Source organism: Nanorana parkeri, unplaced genomic scaffold (genome assembly GCF_000935625.1).
Source record: "Nanorana parkeri isolate BGI_ZX_2015 unplaced genomic scaffold, ASM93562v1 scaffold96, whole genome shotgun sequence".
Taxonomy (NCBI): Eukaryota; Metazoa; Chordata; class Amphibia; order Anura; family Dicroglossidae; genus Nanorana; species Nanorana parkeri.
Genome location: NW_017306364.1, coordinates 1,740,766 through 1,747,044, shown reverse-complemented (window position 1 = coordinate 1,747,044; position 6,279 = coordinate 1,740,766). Strand labels below are relative to the sequence as shown.

Genomic DNA, 6,279 nt, shown 5'->3' with positions numbered 1-6,279 from the left:
TTTTAAACTTTAAATTATTACAGCCCCCCCCCCCCCAATGGTTTGCCAAGTATGTCCCTACACTCCCTTCACCAGACATTGAAAATTCATCATCAATCAGCCCTATCCATTACCAGTATGTCCTCAAAATATGTCAATAGCCTGGTTTGACTTTACCATGAGAGCGCATGGAAAAACACATTTGCGAGCATTTTAGTACATGGCAACCATCCTCCTCTTAGCAACGTCTCCTCTAGCCAGGCTGCATAGGAATAGGGAGTGAGAAGGCCTCACCATGCTTGATGTGGAGGAAAGAATATGGCTGGTGAGGGCAAGGACATTGCTTTATGATCCCAGGATCGCGAGGGCCTTGGAGGACATTGCCCAAGACTTTTAAACTAATTTGGATGGTTCTTCCAAAAGTGTGGCAGTAGCTGCGACTGGTAAAAAAACCTCAGATGGTGGACATTACTCAAGATTGCTCAAAAAGCACGACTACAATACAATGCATCAAAAACATGCATAAATGTCCTACAAAAACTATGCATAAATATGGGGACATAGCAGTGTGAATGGAGACTTGGAATGTTATCATATTTATTTATATAAAAATAGCAAATCATGAACAACGCTAGTAAGGTTTTGCTGCTGCCTTTGTGCAATCGAACCATTGAGATTTGGCTACTGACAATGTTAGCCATATGTTATCTGACACACAGACCCATCAATATCTTCACTTTCATATCGGGCCCATTCACACTTTGGGCTTCATGCATACAACTTCCGCACCGATGTGTAATAACACACATTTTGCCACAAGTTAACACACAATACAGCCCTTTCATATTGATGTACATGGCCATCCCTACAACAAGGCAACCCCATTGGGTTACGTGTGGGGCGGGGGGCTGGTGTGCCTGCCACCCCTTTTCCAGCCAGAGTGTCCCAAGTTGCTAAAAGCTTTTAGCAACCTGTAACGCTCTGGCTGGCATACCACCCAGCTCCTGGCAACTAGTGATGAGCAGAGGTACCATCCACCGCCAACCCCACCCTCGGCCTTAGGCTACAAAAATTGTAGGGATGCCCCTTGCAGTGCAACACAAGGTATAGCATGTATATTGTGATTATCTGCAGTGCAGGTGCTTTGCCTGCTACTGTATCAATGCGTTGGGTGCCATTGAAAATGAATGGCACAGCGGTACGCTTCTTGGACAGGACAAATATTGTATTTATTTAATGCATTACCAAGGTATCTCCACCAAAATGATTCTTTTTTGTTTGTTGTTTTAGTTTTGAAAATAATTAGTTTGGGGTAAACCATTTTATCAAGTTTTTACTGCAGTATCCCTGCTGGGAAGGTTCACCCCTCTGTTTGCCCTGCTAAACATTATCACAGAAAGTGAGGGAAAAGTTAAAATTTTAGAGATGTCATTAAAGCAAGAGGTGAGGAAAATTCTTCTAGTAGACACTTGTATTGGTGACAGTCTAAGATAAAATGGGAATTTACCTCACTTTGGGGAGATTTTCTGTTGTGTCATCAGGACAGAAAGTGAAGGGAAATCTCCCCAGTGCGATACTGCCCAAAAATTAGCCCATGGGGGTTTCAACTAGGACCCTGCTGCCAATAAGACCAATGGAGGTGACCACCGCAGGCATCACTCTTGGTGCAACGTTGGGGAACAGCACCGAGGCTGGGGTGTCCATACTAAACACTCTGTCCTCAGTGCAGCTCATGAACACATAGTATTGCATGCCTGCCATTAAAACTGCTGTTATAATTAGTAATTACACACGTGCTCTCTACACAGCCGTCCCACCACCATGCCGCTCCAAGGCATCAGGATTGCAGCATACACTCAATAGCAGAGCTGCTTGAAGTTCAGCTCATCCCTCGCAGCCCACTCTGCCCTACTTGCAGACCAACTTACAGAGGCTGAAGTAGGACCGTAGTAGGTGTGTAACAGTGAAGAACAGATCGCTTTAAGGGACATCTAACATGGGCGCAATGTCAATATTCCCTATGAGGAGCAGCAAAGTGCCAGGATCTGTCTCTGTTATTCAGCTTCAGGGGTAGGAATGGTATGGAAGAGGGAAGGGGGTTATGATTATGCATATTTGCAAGAGGGAGCATGCAATTTTGCAATGGTCCAGTGGCATCCATTGCCGCCATGGCCCTAGTTTTAACCCAGCTCTACTCTATCCGATTTTTAGTTTTTCATGCACTTTAATGTCAGCCTGAAGATAGCAGTATTTCAGGTAGTGATAACCTATAGAAGCATTTCTCAACCTTTTTACCCTGGAGGAAGACTTGAAATAATTTTGAGGTCTCAATGAACCACTGCTAAAATTCTTTTATTTACATTTCATGGTAAAATAGCATGATCAACAAGCTGGTGAAAATGTTAAACTAAAGAATATGGCATACCGATTTGACACCCAGAGCTGAATATTTTATAATCCTCCCTTGCTTTATATGTCAATAATAATCATACAAATAAATTAATAATAATGGCCAGGAATTAAACACAGACTGAAATTTGTAGTGTCACCTTACACCAGTCATCAGTGGAATGGTGTCCCTTATTATGGTGATCAGTGGAGAAATGCCCCCTTACATTGGTGATCAGGGGGAAAATGCCTCTTTACATTAGTGATCTGTGGACAAATGCCTATTTACATTGGTGGTCACTGGAGAAAAGCCCCCTTACATTAGTGATCTGTGGAGAAATGTCCCCTTACATTGGTGGTCAGTGGAGAAATGTCCCCTTACATGGATGATCAGTGGAGAAAAGCCCCCTTACATTAGTGATCTGTGGAGAAATGTCCCCTTACATTGGTGGTCAGTGGAGAAATGTCCCCTTACATGGATGATCAGTGGAGAAAAGCCCCCTTACATTAGTGATCTGTGGAGAAATGTCCCCTTACATTGGTGGTCAGTGGAGAAATGTCCCCTTACATGGATGATCAGTGGAGAAAAGCCCCCTTACATTAGTGATCTGTGGAGAAATGCCCTCTTACATTGGTGGTTAGTGGAGAAATGCCCTCTTACATTGGTGGTTAGTGGAGAAATGCCCTCTTACATTGGTGGTTAGTGGAGAAATGCCCTCTTACATTGGTGGTTAGTGGAGAAATGCCCTCTTACATTGGTGGTTAGTGGAGAAATGCCCTCTTACATTGGTGGTCAGTGGAGAAATGTTCTCTTACATTGGTGGTTAGTGGAGAAATGCCCTCTTACATTGGTGGTCAGTGGAGAAATGTCCTCTTACATTAGTGGTCAGTGGAGAAATGTCCTCTTACATTGGTGGTTAGTGGAGAAATGCCCTCTTACATTGGTGGTCAGTGGAGAAATGTCCTCTTACATTGGTGGTCAGTGGAGAAATGTCCCCTTACATGGATGATCAGGCCTTCTTGCACTAGTGATAAGTGAAAAAGTGACCGCATCCATTAATTGTTTTTGGAAAATGTGTCTCCTTACATTTGTAATCATTATAGGTGGGAGATCAGTCTGTCATTGCTCAGGGAACCCCCAGCAACCTTTGGAGGAGCCATGGGGTACCAGGGAACCCTGGTTGTGAATACCTGACCTATACCATTTTTTCTTTGTGAAATGACTTTATATGTGGTAAATTCGGCTGAATTTTACCACCAATTGAAAAATTAATTTGATCATAAAAATCACAAAATAACAAAAAAATTGCGTTAAACTTGAATGAATTGCCCTTAATGTTGAGAACAAACAATATATGCTGATCTAAAGATAACATAATGCTGTCCTTAGCACTTATAAGTAATCTTTCTTGTTACAGTATAAGCCTGCTGCATTTTCTTCAGAGCTGATATGGAACAAACTGTAAAATTGTCATATCAGCACATTTGGGTGGAGCAAAGCTAGATGCTGCAAAGCGACCAATGATTGTCTAAGGCATTATTTAAATTAGAGCGGCAAAATTTACATTCGGGCGTGCTTGTGCTTAATAAGGCAAGGGACGATGATCTGCACGTGTTGTAACCTATGGAAACAACTAGATCCCACCTCTTATGGTCATAGCAATAAAAGATGGGTTTTGATTGGCTACATAGTTCTTTGCCATAAAAAGAAGTATAATTTATAGTATTTTTTTTTTTTAGCAAGGTGGCATTGTTAAAGTGCGAATGCAATTCCCCAACATATGCTATTTGAATTGATGAAGAATAATAATTACTATAAGGTTCGATTTTTATGTGGTCTTGACTGTGTTGGGTTCATATAATAAGGCACACGTCAGAGAACATGTCATAACAAAGAATAACCAATAAAAAGTGGCATCTGGTTGGTTGCTACTGCGCATTGTACATTATTGGACATCTTTGCGCTGCTTTATAAAATGAAATAGTTTATGAAAAGCAAGCAACTAATTTTGAAGGTAATGTCAAAAGTATTATACATGAATTACTGTATCCTGGCCACCAACATTAAAAAATAGGGTCCCTCTCCATTGAAATATGCAATTTAAATGATATTAACCTGCAAAGCCAAACTTATATAAATCAACATTTACAGGGTTATTCACAGAAGGGTGAAGAGTGTGGAGAAGGCAGGAGAAGGGAACAATCTAGGACAACATCGCGGACATGGAAAATGTTTCCAAATCGGCTATGTTGTCCTAGATTGTTCCCTTCTCCTGTCTTCTCCAAACTCTTCACCCTTTTGTGAATAACCCTGTAAGTACTTAACAAATTATTCAAATAATTTATATTATAATATATAGTAAATTATATAATATTTATTAAATGAGGCTATTGTGTAAAATTGAGTGTAGAAAATATCCAGGGACAACACTCCAAGACCAGGGAGAGACTATTTTAACAACTGCTTATGGTGCACTTGTTAAAATAATCAAAGTATGGAGTAATCCACAATGCACATGAACACTTTTGTGTATTGGTGCACCCCTATGCATTAACTAAATGCACATGCATTATAGTGGACCACAACCCACGGTTATATTCGATCAAGCCCTGTGGTGCCCTTTTTTTTAGAAGTCCATTTTGTTTGTTTACTCTGGTGCAATGGTGGCCCATTCACTTAAAAAAACAAGCGTATACATTAATGCAACATCCTGGAATTGGTCCTCAATGGCTAAATTTTCTATTTAAAATTTTTTTTTTTAGTGTGTAGATTCATTTAGTAAAGCATCGCAAGGAGCATTGGTGTACAAAGGACAGTAACTTCTAGCAACCAATTGATTTCTTTTAAGAACAGAACAATGGCAGACGAGTCTCAATTCGTAGCTATGGGTTACTGCAGATTACACACGTCTCTTTGCTTGAGTTACAACAGTAAAAAGTTGTTGGGAAAGTGCTGGGAAACTTTTTGCTGCTGTTCTGTATAAAGCCCTTCCATGTGCACCTTGCTTGAAAGCTGGTTATGAGTTGATGAGTGCGTTTGCCATTTGTTTTTCTTTGCTTGAGTTGACACCAACATCTCTTGTTTTGTAAGGCAAGGGACCAGGAATTAAAGATAACCGATCCTGTTCTTATATTAAATAATTGGCGAGGTCAGATGGATACTTTCTTCAATTGTAACTTGGTTGTCACATTCAGTGTTCTACAATGTAACCCATTTGTAACAACACTGTTACAGCTGACATTGCCTGAATGGTTAAAGGACATTTTATTAACCAAAAAATACCCAGCCGATTAAGTAATAAAGTCATCATTACATCATTTAAAGCACATTCAACCAATGATACAAAATCAAGGTTACTCCTATCAACCATACAAAATAATATTGATAGCAGTTGAAAATAATTTCCACAATCAGCCTATATCCTTGGATGCTCCAATACCTTGTACCAGCATCCTTTGTCGCAGACATGTGCCATGATATGCAGTGACCTATGGAACCCAACCTATGGAATCCAACCAGAGGCACATTTTAAATAGTGTGACTATGCAAGGTACCCATAAGCAAGTACTTTGGTTACCAAGGGTTCCTACACAGTATTCCATTCTGTTATTAATTAAAGATCTGTTAATTCATGCTTTTCACTATAGCAGCTGCATATTTATTTTCGATTGTATATTTGGTAGCCCATAACCCATTGCAACCTACCTTGGTAATCAGCGTCAGGGCTCCTATCCCGCGTTGGGGCTCGCTCTCCTGAGACCAACTGTTCCTTCCAAAAAAGCCCTGAGTCACCAAAGTCACTTGACCTCCTATCTCTGCCAGAATTGAAGCTTATCTTCACCTACACACTGCTCGCTCAAACCTCCACCTCTCCGCCTTCCTCCAATGAATGCTGTTCCCCCATTACTATG

General features: G+C 40.7%; 1 protein-coding gene across 1 annotated transcript in view; it reads right to left on the bottom strand.

Annotated features, from left to right (window-relative positions):
* SLC4A1 (solute carrier family 4 member 1 (Diego blood group)) overlaps positions 1-6,190 on the bottom strand; it is a 66,423-nt gene extending 60,233 nt beyond the window's left edge. Inside the window, exon 1 of the mRNA XM_018552739.1 lies at positions 6,074-6,190. The gene's annotated coding sequence lies outside the window, so the exon portion shown is untranslated. The remainder of the gene's footprint in view (positions 1-6,073) is intronic.
* Positions 6,191-6,279: the final 89 nt, after the last annotated feature.